Source organism: Mytilus galloprovincialis, chromosome 8 (assembly GCF_965363235.1).
Source record: "Mytilus galloprovincialis chromosome 8, xbMytGall1.hap1.1, whole genome shotgun sequence".
NCBI lineage: Eukaryota > Metazoa > Mollusca > Bivalvia > Mytilida > Mytilidae > Mytilus > Mytilus galloprovincialis.
Genome location: NC_134845.1, coordinates 60,017,270 through 60,031,868, shown reverse-complemented (window position 1 = coordinate 60,031,868; position 14,599 = coordinate 60,017,270).

Genomic DNA, 14,599 nt, shown 5'->3' with positions numbered 1-14,599 from the left:
AAAGATTTTTGAACTCAATGTGTGTAGTGACAGTTTGAATGTTTAACTTGAATATTAAGTGTGTTGACGCCTACGCTCTATGTTTTCTGGTTCTAAAATTGGTTGAAATCCGGCTAATTTTGTCAAATGTCGAGAGTTTTTGACCTACTTAAGATGTAGAAATCAACGCTGTAGAATAAAACTTAGACACAAATAGTTCTATTTTACTTTCTCACATGTCTTCGAAACAACTTAAAACATATTTTATCTTGTACGATTCAATTTTATAATCAGGGACAAATATGACCCTTACAAAACTTACTCCTTTACAAAATAATAACATCTCTGAAATTAAATTTACAAATGATGACCATTTTTTTTCGAAATTTCACTCACATAAATACACGGTAAAACTATTGCATATGCCTCCTATAACAATTGAAAATACGATAATATTTTTATTAAGACAATTAGAAAAAAATGCACTGACAGAAGACAATTTGGAAGAGATTGATTAGAAAAAAGCATAACTTCAAATGTATTGACTAAAAAAGGTTCAGGGACAATTTGTTAGGTCAAGAAGTCAGTGGATTGAAGAAGACGAAAACCCTACCTACTATTTTTAAATCTAGGGAGTAAAAGTTCTATCAATAAGATTATTCAAAACTTACTTTAGAAAATGATGTTATAGTGAAAATAAAGAGAAATCTTAAATCAGACGAGGGTATTTTATGAGAACCTTTATAAAGAACAAGATTGTTTGAAAAGGGTTGACCGTTATTAATTCCTAGATGACGAGGGATATGTTCAAACTTACTAAGAAAACAAGAACATAAATTAAAAGCAAGAAGAAAACAAAACAATTCACAGAACAAAGAAAAAAGTAAGATAAATGCAATGTGTGGAAATGTGGTCACCTACCAGCATACACTGCCATATGAGAATACATTCCTCTATCAAACTGTACCAAATCACCTTCTTCTAAACTGTCTAACACGAACCTATTATGTGTCTGCCAAGTTTTTTGAGCCATTATCTATATATGACATAAGTTCAATTACTACATTATAGACAAGGAATTCACTTAAGTCATTAATGGTACATGGTATTATACATTTATCATGTTGTTCATAATTATTCTTAACGTACAGTCTGTCTTAATATTCAATATACATGTACCATTGCATTTGCCAAACATTCTGTGTTTTAAGTATACTAATATCTGTGCTTGGACAGTTTTGATGGTGATACTTTGAAAATATAAATTTTGTTTTTCCTACCAAATTGGATTGTAAAAAACTAGACAATAATCGGTGTAGACCTTTAATGAAATGTGCATTTTGCATGAAGAATGCAATTTATATTGTAAGATGTTTCATCTATATGAAGATAATATCGTGTTTTATTGTGTAACTGTTATGTACTGTCTACTGTTATTATGTTATATTTTTGAACGATGTTGAAAGAGTGTCTTCATCATATGAATATCAGGCACAATCCCTATCGTTAGGGATTTAGTATTATATAGATAAAGGCAGATGTGGTGTGAGTGCCAATGAGACAACTCTCCATCCAAATAACAATTTAAAAAAGTAAACCATTATAGGTTATACCATCATAAAATATATGAGAAGAACATAACCCGTGTCATGCCAACAACTGGTTTTTAAATAAATGTGTTTAATTCTGATACAAAGACCCTATACGTGAATTAATATTAAAGCTAAAACAGTATCGTAACTATATCCCTTCTAAATAAGTATGTTTAAAGTTTTTTTTAGCTTCTGAGGTGAATACTGACATGTTTGTGCTTTGTAAAGAATATTACAATAAAAGATCGGATGTGAAATACCTGAAGGTATAAGATGTGTGCATATTGAGTTATATTTTTGAATGATGTCCTTGTACCGATGATAAAATTTAGAAATGTTTTGCCTTGTTTATGATTTCGAACAGAATAACAGCATCATAAAAGGTCAGCAACCCCTAATACATACAGAAATGCAAGTTTTGCACCTAAATAATAAAAATCTGAAAACGTCTGAACACATTTAGAAAAATCTAAACAGCGTTTTTACCTTTGGTCAATTAAGTCATAACAAGAACTAATCATTAAGAAAGTAAACAATTTAACGTATTTGTCTTAACAACGAACAGAATGACAACTATAGATCGATACAGCGGCTAAAAGTTTGAAAATGAATTTAAGTCGGTACATCGACCTATAATTGTTTACTTTGTACACATTATGACGAGAATGGAGAGTTGTCTGATTAGCACTTACACCACATTTTCTTGTTTATATTAACGTTTTTTTCTTTCTTATTCAAACAAGAATGAACGTTACAATCTAACATTTTGTGTCTAGTGATGCTCTTTGATTCTCCATGTGATAGCCTTTGTTGACTCATATCAAGTGATAAATAACACATTCGCTATAACCAAAGAGACATGATATAACTTTGATGTTTATGTACTATGTGACATTTACGGAATATATTTGATTTTAATAACCACTTCGTCCTATCAACGAATAATGAACGATAATCGTACTTAACCATATAAAATCTGTCAGAAAAAAACTTCTTATAAAAATGAATATTGTATTTTCTCTCTTTCATAACTAAAGACAGATGTTTGATCTGCTTATCCTTCTATAACACATAAGATGATCTCGGATTTTTCATGGGAATTGTGTTTTGTAGTCTTTATTTTTTTAGTTTTGTTTTTTTACCTGTTATTGTCTTTATGTTCATTTTGATCATGTTTTGCCATGGCATTGCAAGTTTGTTTTGGATTTAAAAGTTTCAATTTCCCTTTGGTGTGTTTCATGTCGTTTCTGCTTAAACGAGGATTCCGCTACAACGTGATTTTATTGTCTATATTTAAATCGACTCAAAAAAACGTATTTCTGAGAAAGTTCCACGCATACCAAAAGAGGAAACTTAATAAACGGAAAACTGCATTTTAATTGCTATTATATTGTTTAATTTGTTTATAATGTCCCCTCAGTTAAGAACAGTTTTTCAATCACCATATCTTTTATCACGTTTCTCTATTTTGATATAGCTATATCAAGCTATACTACACAATACAATGATATAAAATGTGTACTATTTTTTTAAACACAGAAACATCTCAAAATTTTTCGATAAAAAAAAAATGCATCAAAAGGTACATGTTTAACAATAATTGATACACGGCCGGCAATCGGCTAACCGAGAGATTTGTCGGTTAATCTATATTGAGTATGCGTTTATACCGGCCGTTAGTCCGTTAATCGGATTGGCTGTAGTCTGTTAATCAGGTGTTATCGAGAAATCATTGCAAGTTCAGTATGTTTCATTGATTAACTTTTTAAATATATTTTCATATTAAAAATTATTCGTGTCTGACAAAACAATCCAATGTACTGAATCCAGTGGTGTAATTGTTTATTTTTCTATCTTCTATAAAAGATCTTTAAAATGAAAAGGTGGGTTACTCATCAATAAATTTATACACATTTTACACACACAAAATGTACACAAAAATAACACGTTGGTTGAATTTACTTGCATGAACTATTTTGAACATCGAAAAAAGACCGGCATTATTATGTGTGTAAACCATATTAATATCTTTGTTTAAAAAATGTACACGAAAATCTGACATAAATGAATTTGTATTCAAACCAGGTCTGTTAACAAATGGTTAATGGGTTGGATGTATAAAACCCGGTATGTTAATTGTTCTGTTAAAAGTTATGAATGGCAATATTAAAAGTATATTTCTATTGCTATATGGGGTATCTGGTATAACGGATCAAATGGATAGGCTCAAGACGAGCGGCTAAAATATACAGAAACAACACATGAACAATGAAAAATAAAATATACGGAAACAACATAAGAACAACGAACAATTTGGACAACGGAAATTGAAAATGAATAAAAATGGTTTCAAAAAATGTAATATTAAACAATATTAATTTCATCAAAGAAATATACACATATATCATGTGGATTCTGTTTAATTGTCAGGAAAGACATCAATTTGTCATCTAAATCGGTAACCAGTATACAAATCTGAGATAAACGTCGTTTTGTAACTAAACACGAGTAAGTAAAATAAACTGGGATGCTAAAATATAAAAAATAGAGAACGAATAATGATTAAGATAAATAAAATGTAGAGAAAAGTGACATAACAATTTAAAGATTACAGAAATAAACAACATCCCCAATCCAGACCCTCATGGTATACACGAGAATCTGGATTGAGAAGCAGAATATTGAATAAAAGATAAGGACAATGGAGAGTGATGTATTGCTAATAAAAAAGAGAAAACATAATAATTGTTTAAGAATACAGACGTGAAACACCCCTAGGTGTTACAACAGTAACGGATTGTGCTGTACTCGAATTGGTGACAAATGCTTGAAGTTAACATGAGGACAACTGCAGTTCTCCTCTGCACTTACGTAGAAAGGAATTAAACGGAATATATTGAATTAAAACTTAAGATAACCAAATGTAGCTGCATTCGCTCCTTTCCATTTACTTCTTTAGAATGATTTGTAAACACCATATGATTAAGTATTAAAAAAAAAGAACGAATTGGATGATGCTGACGAATTAGGGTTTAACGTCCAGTGACAAATATCATGCGCATATGAGAACGACCACACATAATATGTACCCTGTTTTGATTTTAGAACGTGCTAATTTGAACAGACACAAAATTTAAGGCTAATTAAAAACGTTAATAATAAATTCATGCATATTCCAGAGGCCAATATCACGCTGTATTGAAGTGACACATCCTTCAATAAAATGCAAATAAATTTAAGATGAAAATGTTCTAACTAGATGGATACTGTTGCACCGTATTGTTTTTTTTTTTACCCAACAACATCTCATACTTAACTTTTTTCAATGGGAAAACACAAAGGGAGCAAAACTATTTTCGTGGCTAAATAACTTTTTACTGACACAATCTTAATTGTCCAACCCATTAACAGACTTTATTCCCATATTTTTCACTAAAACGTGGTATTATTCACGTTATATTACAATTATGAAATATTTACTAATGTCAATTTATTATTTAGAACCAAAGAACTATTTTGAGTCCTTTAAATGATATCTACAATTGTTTGTTTCGCCTTTTATTAAAAAGAATTGCTAAGCGTTTAAGCATAAATACTACATACATTTTTTTTTGTACTTGCGCGACGCCATTTAGTTTTTCTGCGCAGATTATGAAATATTTTTAAGGTGAAAAATGTTGTATGATATATATAATTTTGTCAGACACTTTTCTTTTTTTTTTTGATTTAGTTCATATTATATGCCAAAAATATGTATATTTAATAGAGTTTAACATTAAATTGTGCGTTTTACTTTTAACAGACGTATATAACCAACCCGATTAACAGACCAACCGCCCATATAGCCGCATTCTCAATATAGATTAATCTCTCGGTTAGCTGAGTGCCAGCCGTGTGATAAATCCGCAGTTTTGTTTTAAACTAAGAAATGGTGTAAACTTAACATGGTCATTAGTGTCTTAAATAGCAATTAACCTTTGCATATTAATTGAATTCAAGGACAAACAAGTAGATGTGTTTATGCTTATAATTTAAAAAACTTTCTGTTAATATGTAGTCTTAAAAAGTGTTTTTTTTCGATAGACAGTGGTAATTATCCGATTAAAAAAACTTGTTTCAAACGGTCATATAATGGAAAAACAGAATGAGGACATACAACGTAATTTCTTCTTCTATGGATTATTTCACTCCACAAAATTCGGGGCGAGGGAGTTATTTGAAAATTTAAATGCAAAAAAAATAATTTGCAAATGTGTGGGTCGAAGCATGAAAAGTACAGGCGAGCGATTGTAGTTTTTTTTTTATTTTGTAAACCTGAAATCATAGATTCTGATAACATTGATCATTCCAAAATGTAACCACTTGTACTTTTATACTTTTTTAATTTATCAACTGATGAAGTGATCTAATTTGTCCTGTTCACCAAGACATGTACTGGCCACTTTTTGATGCAGCATATGTATAACTTGTTGTATTACTGTTAGTTTCTGTGGACTTCAGAAATGAACCCGAACATTATTTCAATTGCTTTAAATGATATCGGACATATATGTCTTTCCCTCCTTACCGGATATAACTTGTCATTTTAAATTAAGTGGTGTTTTACAAGAGGCAGGAACTGCTCATCCTTCAGACACATATTTGTTAACCTATAGTTTTATGGGGTTCGAACTGTTCGTTGATGTGTGTATATTTGGTTTTTGTGTGTGATATTTCGGTTACTCGTCGTTTTGAAGTTCTCATATTTGTTTTTTTCCTATTCATTTTGTATATAAATAAGATGAATAATAATTGTGAATGTGTTTATAAAATATATATGACGTCCATTATCACTGTACTAGTATACATATTTTTAAGGGGCCAGTTGAGCACGCCTACGGGTGCAGGAGTTTCTCGCTACACTGAAGACCCATAATGGTAATTGTTTTAACGCCTTGTTGAATGTTTTTAGATTCTTCTATATAACATGTCTTATAGAATTTTTGTCTTTACATCTTCGACGGATTGCTTCAGTTCCAATCTGGTTTGATCTTTCTTGCTGAAGCGCTGCTCCAAATGAATGCTTTTTTTAAGGCCTTGGAATCATCATCTGTGTTAACTTTGCGAGCGTACTCAAAGCCAACATCAGCCTAGCAATCCGGGGCCTACACACATTTTTTCCTGTTTAACCATTATCATCTACCGACAGTTCGTTCACATTGGTAAATGAACGCCGCCCAAGTGATGGATCCTCTTCAATTGAGTTTTTGCAATTTAGGGAGGTGGGCTTCGGCTCCGGTCCCTTGCACCAAGATTTTCTTGCCATCGGGTATATTCTCTCTCCAATGAGGAGCCGGAAGAAGAGGTGTTGTCACACTCTTTTGGTTTCCTCTGCCCTTTCCTGGATCTGTCAGTGGAGTCAGCTTGCTGTTATGAGAATCCTATTAGAGCTCCAGGAGCTGACGATGTTGTCATAATTCGAGTGATAAATGTGGGATTTACCATTGACTCGACGGGGATGATACCGTAAGTATAGGCACTGCATTCAGCATTTGAGAAGCTTGATAGAATCCACTTGCAGCCAATTGTTTTTGTAATGGTGTACTGCTCTTAACTAAATATTATTGACTCATAGTAGATGGTAAGTGTGCGTAAGAAGACACATAAGCCTTTTTGCTGGTATCCTTGATTAGTACTAGAGGTTTAGAGTATTTTCTTAAATAGAGATTGTTGTTGAATAATTTGAACTGTCTCATGCAGGGCCAAGGGCCCTGACATAGGACTTTTGACTTATGGTGAAGATACCTTCAACATAGTTGGTGCAATTACAATTGGGGAAAAACCCAAGGCATGGATCTTGTTGTGTACTTTTGGTAAACTTGCGTTGTACTGGCTAAGGTCACATTTTGGCTTAGATGATGTGTCCATTGCAGAAATTTTAACTTCTTTATTTCGATTGTCCAATAATTCATTTACAACAGATGCCAGTTGTTGGAAGGTACCCTGCTGTTCAAATGCACTTTTAAATTGAACTGTGTCTCCTTCCTCAGTTGTTGTCAGCTTGTCCATTCATCTCACCACAACATTAAATTCGTATTGGTCTTACCATCAATTCCGTCAAGCAATTATTACTAGCCTTGTGGTTCATCATGTCTTCAGACTGCTGAAGTTGCCGAGATATTGTTCTCACCTGTTCGATGAGATCAACACATATTTTATCAATTCGCGCTTTGCTCTGTTTTATATTGCGGTAAATTTCAACTGTTCTTTGAGCATTAGATTTTCTATCTGCTAAAATTTCTGGTAAAATAGTTTAATAGTCATTTCTGATCTGTCCTCTGTTAAAACGTCTGCAGCTGTGGGTTTCTCCATATCCCTGAGTGATGCAGTTTCTGCCATTTTAATGTTTTTGTCCGTGTTGTCCTCAATTTCTGCCATTTCACTGATATGATTCTCAATTCACAGTTTAATATCTCAAATAGTAAATTATTGCGACCCAAGAAATAAGATACGCACTGAATAATATCTTAAGGTAGATAAATCCCAAACCACAGCTTTTATGTGTGACCCAAGACAACAAACAGTGCAGCTTTTAATGAAAACTACTACTGCAGTTTTTTATGAAAGCAACTACTTTGTGTATGCAATGACAAGGAAGGCAAAATCAAAAAGGACAGAACTGGGACCGATACTTTAAATGACACTTTACATCAATAAAATGCTTATATTCAGGTCAATTCTCAATAATGAATATTTGCTTATTTTTCAAAGCGGCCATTTTGAAAATAGCCGACATTTTGTATTTCAAAGATAGATCAAAACAATATCTTGCTAAGTACACCAAGTCATTCAAATATGTTGATGTTTGTGCTTCAAGGAACAAGTCCACTGTGATTTGTGCAATATTGGAAAATATTTTACGGCAGCCATCTTGAAATAAGCCGCCATTTTGAATTTTGAGGGTGGATCCATAGCTAAATATGCTCAGTACACAAAAATGTATCATCATGCAAAAAATGGTGCTTTCCTCATTCTTTGAGCAATTTTTTCACCGATCGGCCGGACTAATTATTCATAATAAAAATATTGTTTACATCAATAAAGATGTGGCAGGCTAGCAAAAACACAAAATGACTTGTGTAAAACAACTTAAACAGGAATACCAACGATAAAATCTATATACAAACGGAGAAAAACCTATGTATGAATCACACCAAATACCAACAAACAACAACTACTGAATAACAGGCTCCTTACTCAGGACAGGCCAATACAAATGCAGCAAGTGTGGATATAGCTGTTTCGCCGGCAAAACATAGTGTAGTGGAGGGCAACAATTATCCTTCTGATAACGTTTTTCTAACAACAGAAATGGGCATTATTTTGTTGAAATCACCCACGACTCTTTGATATGAAATCGTCTGCGTAAATGCTGGAAACAAAAAAGGGTCGCGATTTGACGTTGAATAAACACTTGGACTATCCCTATTCATCTTTTAAATGTTTTCAAAAAAATGGCGCAGGAAATAGACGTTATAATCTTTCCGAATGCGGGCAGTATGAAAATTAAACTCTTTTTTTACGTTTAGAAAAACAAAAACTTGGGCGGGTCAGTCGAACAATGAATAACATTGGTGTAGCCTTCTTTTTTAATTTAATTTTGCGTTACAAATAAATAAATAATCTATGTTTACTTGCGCAGAATATAAATGCAAAATGCATTCAAAACATTGAAAAAACCTTCTTTTATCAGTTGACAAATATTTATTGTTTATTTTTGAAAGTATATTCAATATTTTACATTGGTTGAACCTTCATAAATATACTAATACTTACCATATTTCTCAAACGGTCAATGTCAGCCTGGTTTCTTTTTACCCGAAAATTGTGAAAATTCCAAGAGATATCTTTTAATCAATAACACACGGATATAGATTTTCATAGTTTTCTGACAATTACCTGGAAATATTATACATTGCAAATCAGTAATTTCTTGTAATTCTGAGTCAGAAGCTTGAAATATAAGAATGTGATAACATATCTATATATAGGCATTTCAATGGTTCCACGATCAACAACAGACTTTAACCAGACACGTCGGGGAAGAGTTGAAATTTTAAAAGGATGACAAACGAGTTTCTATTGAAAGTTATGACTTAAAAGATGAAGAGATTATTCTCTCGCGTACTCGCGACTGAGAAAGCTTTTGATTAAAAAAGACTCAAAGATGTATTAAAATAGCAGCATGAATTGTGTAGCTTGCTTCAGCCAAGATTTGCCTTTAAACTAGTGGATGTAATTTTCACGCTTATTATATTATACAATTGTTAGAAATTTGAAAAAGGATACATAGTCATATAATAAAACATTTGTTTACTTTTGATCAGGTTGATTCAATGATGTATCGAACGCAGATATATGATATTCATCGAGGCCAACGGCTGAGTGTGGCTTTAATATATCTGGCATTAGTAAATTATTGTATCAATTGAAATTAAAGTTAACAATTGATTTATGATATCACTTTTTATCCTTCTCCAATTTTCTAGTATTTGTTCAAGATACTCTTGAAACTGATTCCTGTTTTTTTTTTAGTAAATGTATCATATTGCAGTTGCTAAGCTAAAACTAAGTAAACTTAAAAAAAAAACTAACAAAAAAAAAGAGTAGAGAAAAATACACCGCAATAAAAAAAAAAAAAGGGAATTTACTTGACGTCCTGATCATTCGGCATTGATTTTGCCTTGAACATGTTGAAATATCTATATTTAGGTACGCAGACGCTGTTCCTACTCTTTGATAAACCTCTTGGATATTTGGCGCGGTGAATAAACCGTTTTATCAATGAGGATTTCCTACGTGAACACAGAACATTTGTAGTCATATAATAAAACAAAATGTTGACTGCTGGTCCGAGTACACAGTTATTTCGTAGTGCATTTCTTTCCGACAATAAATGGAAATAGAAAAATCCCACCTGCGCTTTCTCCATTATATGTTTACAGTGTGTAGTACTACTTTTGGGACAAATTATATCAAAATTATAGAAAAATTCATTAGCTCTTCCTCAAAATATGGACAATTGTATGTAAAGGGGGTCTTGAAATCTTTTGACAGCTTGCGAAATGTTAATTTTTGACCTTTTTTCAACTTGACCAAATCCCTTCTTTACATTATAATTCATGAATCAGTTTTTGTTACAATGTAATTTTATCCCCCTTCTTGCTACTTGAGGCATAAAACATAAAGAAATAAATTTGAAAGGGGTATAAAAAAGATTGACAAGTAACCCACTATCCACACTAGAGACTATATTCGTGGACAACGAAAATCAAGGGACGACAACTGTGTACTCAGACCTGCTGTACCCAATATTTTACATGTTTACCAATAAGTTTTTTTCACGCATAATCATGGAATTTTATGCGATTGTCATACAAGTTAGGGCTATATTATCAAAGGAGATTCAATCCACTATGGTCTACACCAAGAAATGCTTGTACTAAGTCAGGAATATGACAGGTGTTATACATTCGTTTGATGTGTTTGAGTCTTGAATTATGCATCTTGATTAGTGACTGTCCGTTTTGAATTTCATAGGGGTGAATTTTCATTGTTGTCGAAACTTGATAAACATTCTATGTAAAGATCAATCGATATCAGTCATAGAATAAAAATCTTCTATTATTATAACAACTGAAACCTTTTCCTGTTTATTTAAGTAAGCATCATGTGGTATTACATTACCATATACTAATAGCCCTATATTTAGTGTACCTTTCCGAACTGATGGAGAAGCACTGTATAAGGGAAATAGGGAACTAAACGGTATACGCTTATTTCTTTGTTGATGTCATTAAAGTTGCCTATAAATGTTTATATCCTTTAATTTTAACTCGTGAATAGTTGTCGAGTTGGAAATTATACTACATCACCCTTTTTGTTTTTATATAGGTTCTAAAATGTCATACGGTTACAATGATAACATTATATGAGCAGTAAATTTTTCAAGTCCAACCTGCAGTGATTTGAATGTAATATGTTCATTCGTGAACTATCTGTAAGTTGTACAGATCAACGGCATTTTGCTTTCATGTTCTTAGTTCACCATTAGAAATTTGAAGTAGGCATCATGATCTCAATTTTGAACCTTGATTGTGCCTTTTCACACAGATCACTTTAAATAATTACTTTGTGTTAAACACAATTGTTCGTATTGACAAGTCGCAACTTTAAGATTTAGTAATAAAAAGTACAGTGTAATAGGATTTCAATTAAGGTTAAAATGAAAATTTTCGTTCTAGATTTCGATCAATGCTTTAAATTCATACATGTTAATGTTAAATGCATACGATTCTATGCTTTAAGTTTGGAGACTTCTAACCTTGAAATATGTCAATCGGAAATAGTAATTTTTGCACTTCTTTTATGGAAAACTTCATAGAACCATATATTTCTGATCTGCATACTAAAACCTTCTAAAATGTGAGACCAGTATGACCTTCTATAAATCAGTAGTACTTGCAGCAGATTATCTCTCTTATTTTAATCAAAACTATATCAGAACAATATAATGTATAAAACAGATATCGAAAATAACGCGTTACCAGAAGTACCAAACTATATCACTTATATTATGCTAAAGAACATAATAATGACATATTTTAGAAGTTTATATGAAGTCCTAATTGTTTTTAAAAGTAATAACTTTAAGTTAATCGAAAAGAGGGACGAAAGATACGAGAAGGACAGTCAAACTCATAAATCGAAAATAAACTGACAACACCATGGCTAAAAATGAAGGAACACAAACAGAAAATCAATAGAACACAACAGAGTAAACGAAAGAATATGCAACACGAACCCACCCAAAAACTAGGGGTGATCTCAGGTGCTCCGGAATGGTAAGCAGATCCTGCTCCACATGTGACACCCATTGTGTTGTTCATGTTATAACAAATCCGGTAAATAGTCAAATTCGGTAGTTCACATTCATGAAAGGGAAGGGGATTGTAGTTACGACGTAAGGAATATATATCCGATATCATTTGTGAAACGGTTATTTTATATTCCAAAAGTGAGCTCGCAATAATAATTTTCAAATTCAAGGGTGAAGGCACCTTCAATTGTCCTCTGAATAATTGCTTTTAAATTTCATAATTGATTTATTGTTTGTCTCTTTCTGAAGTTTTGTACAATGTTGAAGGTCGTACGATGGCCTATAATTGTTAATTTATATTTCATTAGGTCTCTTATGAAGAGTTCATTCACTGGCAAATGTTTGGAGACATTTGTGAATTAAAAGTCGGATATCTGTATTTGGTTGTTATATTTCATGTATTTTTAATGTTAGGCATCATCCTGCACTGGGAGTGTATATTGTGTTTTTTACGTGTATATTTATATAGTCGCTTACAATTTAATGAAACACAGGATCGACAGGAATGAGAGGATTGATGTACGAACTGCTGCAAGATAAATTATAATAATATGACACTGTTTCAAACATAAATACCAAGCCAGAAGTAAGTAACCGTCAGTGTAATATTTAAGTGACGAAACACTCCCTATGGTCACCGGTTAACACTTTTGTATTGTCGCTTCTTCACTGTTATGTCTTAATAGTGTGTTTAAAAAATAAACTATGATGTAAAGATACGCAGTCATTATCATAAAGTATTCAGTTTTATCTGTGATGAGATTCAATATTTTGGTTTGAATCCATTCCCCGCAGCCTACCTGTGTTAATGAGCTATGTTTAGCAACTAGTTATAGAGATTTACAGAAATTCTTTGTACTAGCTGTTGGCACCGGCGTTGACAGGTAAAATGAAAGGGGTCGTCTCAAATATTAATTTTACGGCTATCTTCATTCATTAGGTTATATTGACTTATATAATGAGTTACTGATAATTACATTGTAGAAGCACAATTTGAATTCAAAGAGTTCTTAACAGCCTCTGTTTTAACTCTTTATATGTTCCATTCATCCTAAGCATATTTTGTGGATTTACCTTTAGCAAGAATGTTTTATAATCCAAACATGTTTGAATACCAAAAATATTGAAGAGCTATATGACAAAAAAAATATCTAAAAATATCAAAATGATATAGGGTCAACTTATTTACCTTAGGCAGTTGAAAGTCATGCTTTTTATAGTTTACTGACGACATCATCATTAGGGAGACCGTTATTAATTAATATCTGTGTTACATTTAATTAAATGTATGCTATATTTATGGTAGCAATAACTCCGTCCCCTTTCCTTGACACAAATAAAACAATATACAAATTCTAACTTGTCATAAGCATCGAAACAGGGACCTTATGATGAGCACGTCCTTTTTATTCTTCTCGTGACATCATCTTAATTGTTTTGCAAGTTATGTTTGCTCAATTTTAAGCTTTTAATGGTGTGTTTGTACACTGTTTAATATTTGTCTTTTTATTTGTTTTTTTCCATTATTTTTTCGAACCAATGGGTGTATTTGTCCCTGTGGTATACAAGGCATACTTGGCTCCCGCTTCTCTTTTGCATAACATCATTGTATATATATATAGCATAACTGTAAGCCATGTTTACAACAATATATATGCACTTTAACTCTTTATTTATGTTTAAATCCCGAATCGTATATCGTGTTATCTTGACACGATATACATGTATATCGACATCGGGATGATGGGATATAATATATATTCAAGATCTATCCTAAACTGAGGTAAATAATATGGTCTTCTAATTTTATTAAATATGAACATATCAATGATAACTGCAGTCAACACAGAAGTGCTGAATACTGAGTTATTTCTTTACTTGCATTTAATTTAAGTGATTTGCATTTCAATCTTGTAAACCACAAGTGCTGATCTTTTTATTTGAGGTCCTTGGTAAAAAAAAAATAAGAAAATAAGGTCAAGGTCAAAGGTTGAGGCTGTTTTTTAAATTTTGATTTCGGCTTATTTTCAATTCATTAAAAACCGTATAAAATATCGACACCATATCATTACTAAACTGTAATAAGTTGCGACATATCGTTACACATAAA